Source organism: Hyaena hyaena, unplaced genomic scaffold (genome assembly GCF_003009895.1).
Source record: "Hyaena hyaena isolate Hyena2069 unplaced genomic scaffold, ASM300989v1 scaffold_225, whole genome shotgun sequence".
Taxonomy (NCBI): domain Eukaryota; kingdom Metazoa; phylum Chordata; class Mammalia; order Carnivora; family Hyaenidae; genus Hyaena; species Hyaena hyaena.
The window spans coordinates 2,202,446-2,207,998 of record NW_024080857.1 but is presented as its reverse complement, the minus strand read 5'-3'; the positions used below and the strand labels follow the sequence as shown (position 1 = coordinate 2,207,998).

Genomic DNA, 5,553 nt, shown 5'->3' with positions numbered 1-5,553 from the left:
GTCAGAGTTCTATACCCTATCACACAGAATCTCTTCCTTGTGTGAAACTTATGGTTGAGGTGTTTGGAGATTTCTTATTAACTTTAGAAATGTGTTCGTAGTCTCCTCCTTTATGTCCCCTGCAGGCTGATTCCTGGAATGGGAACATGTGAGATCCTGGTGCCAACTATATAGGGGGTCTGATATTCCTCTTGGGAGTGATTCCTTATCATACCATGATTCTGATGAAGAGAGAAGCCAGAAGTTGGGATGTTTAGATTTGATGCTTTAGGCATCTGCAGCCTAGATAAATTGTCACCGTATCCCTTTCCCATATTCAAATAATATATCTGAGAAATGTGAAAAATTTTATTAGTTTTTTAGAATAAAATAATTCAAGTCTATGAAAGTCTGTGATGTTGGCACTGTAGTGATAGAACAATCTCCAGACATTCTCAGTGTCTAACACACCAGAGGGGCTATGCTGTACCCAGTTCTATGGAGTTAGTTATGGTACCTGGGTTGGGAGTTAAATCGTCCATATAAAGGTAACTCTTTTGAAACAGATGATTTGGATGAATTACTATATAATGTAATATGTTTCAATATGCTTATTGTAATCAAAATTCATTGTTTCAAGAAAGAAGAAAAATAAAATTCAGTCTTATTGGAAAAAGAAAGTTAATTTTCATTGAAAAAACATCTGGTTAATTTGGTAGCCAAATATCAGAATGAAAAAAAAGAAAATTTTCAAAGCCGTAATTCAAAACCTGAAATAATTAAATTCTTAATTTAGAATGGAATTATTATAACTGGTCATATTTTTCTGCACATTAATCTAAAAGAATTTTGTATTTGGATTATTTAGCCATTGAATATGCACCTGCTTCTCAGATTGGCAAGCCAACAATTTACTGTGAAGAATCAGTTGTTTTGAATGGCTAATTGGTTACAGGTGCAATGAATTAACCATCTGCCTTAGAGACTGACTCAACTAAGGGAAGGAAAATCCTCTTCTCTCATTTTGGGAGTACATCAGTAAGATGTGATTCTAACTCAAAATGTGTGCATCCTATGTGGAGTGAGGTGAGTGGGAGGAAAAGAAAGCCAGTTTAGTCGTTAGTCAGAAGAATATTATAGCGTCATACATGAGACTAGTTTCTTAACATTTTAATCAGTAATCTAATTCTCTTTTGAAATACACCTCCAACCATCTCAAAGTGTAAAATATTTACAATATATCCAGAAGAGAGAATAGTAACCCTATATATGGATTTACACCAGTGCATTTACTACGAATTTGGTTTTGGTTTTTATCTTCTAGCTGTTCCCTCTTGGTTCAAATCTAACTTTTTAAAAAAAAAAATTTTAATGTTTTATTTATTTCTGAGAGAGAGAGGAGAGAGAGGAGAGAGAGAGAGAGAGAGAGAGAGAGCGAGCAGGGGAGGGTCAGAGAGAGGGGGAGGTACAGAATCTGAAACAGGCTCCAGGCTCCGAGCTAGCCATTAGCACAGGGTCTGACGCAGGGCTCGAACCCACAAACTGTGAGATCATTAAGTTGAAGTCAGACGCTTAACTGGCTGAGCCATCCAGGCACCCCGGTTCATATCTAACTTTTGAAATATTTGGCAAGTTTATTATCTTAATCTACTGATGTGTCACAATACTTTAAATCTTTATTTCATCTGGTGACTTTCTAACTGCTCAGCTAATGTGAGACATAACATTTCTGAACGGCCAACAACACAACAACCAAGGATGGTCACAATCTTTTGACTCCAAGAAGACAAAATGAAGCTCTTGCTGACTAGAAAATGACCATGTGTACTCCTCAACTGTGTGGGAAATTACTATTAGGTAACATGGTCTTACTGTACCTCTTTGCTTTCAGGTAAATACTTTATTTTTCTTTCCTATACCTAACTGTAATCATGTTTTATGTATTTAGTTTACTATACCTGCCTTTTAATAGCCTTAAATATTTAAGTGTTTCATTTGGCTTACTATGTTTCCTCAATGAGCTGTTCAAGATTCACAGAGTCCTGTAACATGTTCTAATTAGAGATTTTTCTAAAAGCCCCCCCTTTTTTTTGCCCACCCACATTAATCTTGGGAATTGATAAAATGGAAGTTAGCTCTTTCTCACAAAGTGACGTGAAATCTTTCTGGGTACAAGCGCCTAGAAACAAAGTTTCACTTCTGGTTGGTCTTATAATATATCTTAATGTTTGATTGACTTGGTTAAATAAATCAATACTTTGGCCATCTTTAATTATTTTCAGCAACACACAATCATTGTGCTTACATGGGTACCCTTATAAAACCATATGACCTTTTGCCATCACTGAGAAGAGCAGTCAAAGTAGCCAAGAAGGAGGATTCTTCTATACCATTTTAGTTACTGAGAATATGTGAAAATGAATGAAAAGTTTAGGCATGAATTGTTTTCCAAAAGGGTCTCATTTCTTTTTATAAAATATTTCCCAAAACAAACAGAATATTTGAGAAGAATACTATTTTCAAGATTCCAGTCAAGGGTTAGGTTGTTTTAAAAATATTTCCCATCCAATATGCTGGAAATAGAATAAACGAAGTACCATATAATTCTAGTTTTCTTTACCTTGTCAAAATGTCATAAAATGCAATATTTTTCAATAGAATGACATTTAATTTCCTTTCTTCATTTAGAAAAGTAAATGTCTGAATTTTACATTCTCTCTTTTTTTGAATTTTGTTTATGTTTATTTGTTTGTGAGAGATAGAGCACAAGCATGGGAGGGCATAGAGAGAGAGAGAGAGACACAGGATCTGAAACACGCTCCAGGCTCCAAGCTGTCAGCACAGAGCCTGTCATGGGGCTTGAACTCCTGAACCATGAGATGATGACCTGAGCCAAAGCCAGACGCTTAATTGACTGAGCCCCCCAGGCGCCCCTCTCTTTGAATGTATATACAATTTTATTCCAATGAAATCTTTGTGCAACAATGAAATATTTCTGACAAAAGTTCATGGCTTTCAAATATTATTCAATAAAGTGACATTCCATCTGATGAAAAACATTAGTCCAGGAGTTTCTTAAGATCATTATAAATAGATATGGTTTATGTATATCTAATAGATTGCTCTAGAAATAATTTGACTTATTAGCACTACAGAAGTAATGCTTTCTCACTTTCACATATACACTTTCTTTTCTATCCCATTAAATGAAAAGATTACCAAATATTGTCAAGTGGTATCAAATAGCATTCTTTTCTGCTTCTTTCTGAATGCATACAAATGCTCATGTTGATTTTCTCTTTATCTTCTAACACAGTGACATACCTTATGGTATATCTCCACTGTATTCCCTCCCTTCATTCCCTTTTAGTCATGTCCTCCAATGTAAATTGGTGTTGAAGAAAATCCTTGCATTACAGAAGTATGTTTACAGAGGTTACTAATGGCAGACTTGAGAATTACATATCTTATCTCAAATACCTGTACTATCATCAGAGCTGGAGATCACTTTAGAAATCCTCTTCGGACTACTAATTTTTCAAACAGTTTATAGCAATTGCAATTGCAAGATGCAGTAGAAAAATGTGATACTGTTCCAGTTGATGCAAGGATGAAGTGCTCAGATCCATTTTTTATTACTTTGTTGTGTCCGCAATCCTTAATGTTCAGGGTAAAAGTCCTTTTTTAACCACATTTTTTCCTGCTAGGAAACTGAAGCATAGAGAAATCATGTGGCTTATCTAAAGGTAACCAGTTGTTAACAAAATCAGAAGAAAAGTAAGTTCTCTTGAATTTTTATCTAGCTTTTCTTTACTGTTAAAATATGAATTTTAATATTTGAATTATCCAGATGATTTCTTTTTATTGGTTAACGTGCCCTGGATCACTTATCACTTCATTTGACCTAATTCATGTATATGAAGATACTGTGCCAAACCTTTCCTAGATTTCCTCTTCTCTGAGCTGATGATAACCTTAAATCCCAGTACGTAGGACTTTCAATCTCTTAGACAGTTGATTATGCCAAATGCTTAGCATGGGGCCAATAGATGGCTCCAGGCTATTGATGATTTCATTAAATCTTTCCCAATCTATTTATTTACACAATTTCAACTGGGAAAAAATGCACTGAAATGAAACATCTCATTTCCAGTCCTGGCCTGAGGCAAAAAGAGACAATGATACATTTCCCCAATTTAGACTAGATGAAGCTAGCTACATTTCAAATAGAGAATTCACATTGTGAGTTTAAAACCAAGTTAACCTGAAAGGAGACATTTTCTTGCTGTGTATCTGTGCACAGCTCCAACTGATGGCACTATGAACTGTGTATCTGAACCAAAGGACCGCATTTTTCTAAAGAAGTGTTAAAACTGGCAAATTAACTCAAACATTGCCTTAGAGTTTCCTCCTCTGTTGTCTTTCTTGTAGTGGGGGTCTCTGTGGCAGTCCCTAGTGGCAGACAAATGAAAAAGTGTTTTATTGAATTATCTTGATTGCCATATTGATCATTTTTTGTTGCTTTTGTTCTTAAGCACAGCAGGGGGGGAAAAGCAGTCAAGCAAGCTTCCCTTTGACCAAAAAGAAAAAAAAAAGATTTTAGGATAGAGAAGCAATTGGTTCCAGTAAAAAGTCAGTGAAGGATGTTTTTCAAAATGGAAGGATATTTTTTGTTTTGTAATGAGGATTTGCCAATTAGTCACAAATGAACTTGAGCACATTTTCTTGATAATCATGAAGGATGATGACTAAATGGATCAGCCACACATATTTTATAGTTTGTCTCCCTGCAGTGGGTCTTTACCTACTACATTCCAAGTACTTACAAATTAAGTTTATTAACTGATCAACATTTTAAAGTTAAGTGTCACAACACTTAATTAGATTATGTTTTTGGGTTTTAGCTAATGTGTCTTTCTATAGAAGTTCAGGTACTAAGGTAACATTTCAACTTTATACTTGTCTTCTGCTAAGGTGTTTTATTTCTCTTTCCCTCTTTAACATCCTGATCAGATCTCCAAATTTCCAAATCAGCTTTCATTCTTCAAGACTCAGTGTAAATTTCAAATACCAGATTAGTGTCTTACTTTACATGTTCTCCATGTCTTCTCATGGTTTTATATAAGAAAAGCCATTTCTTCTTTATTATGTACAGTGATATTAATACTCCTCTACTATTCAATATTCTTGTAGTTAACAGCATGGTCTTTTATAACACCTCATTGGAAATATTGATACTCTGAAACATTATTTTTTGAACTGTTAAATGTAAATCATTTATACTGCAGTACTTTATGGGAGAGGCATATGCTGAATTTTAATGGTGTTTTAGCCGGCAATCCAAAACTGTGAATGCATGCATACAAAACCGTGAAATGGCTAATGAAATGTTCCATCAGTTGTAACCTAGGTATATAAGAGTCTATCTATCTTATCTATTGTCAATTTATATTATATATATAGATAGATAGATATAGATATAATATATATATACTATATATAGTGAAAAATATATAGAAAATAATAATGAAAAGATTATTTCAAGAAATAATGTTATTAAACCTCCAAATGGTA

General features: G+C 34.3%; 1 long non-coding RNA gene across 1 annotated transcript; it reads left to right on the top strand.

Annotated features, from left to right (window-relative positions):
* Positions 1 to 852: 852 nt before the first annotated feature.
* Positions 853 to 3,750, top strand: LOC120239110. The gene is made up of 3 exons (XR_005530369.1): positions 853 to 1,065; positions 1,688 to 1,870; positions 3,687 to 3,750. It is a non-coding gene; the product is annotated as an uncharacterized LOC120239110 (long non-coding RNA).
* Positions 3,751 to 5,553: the final 1,803 nt, after the last annotated feature.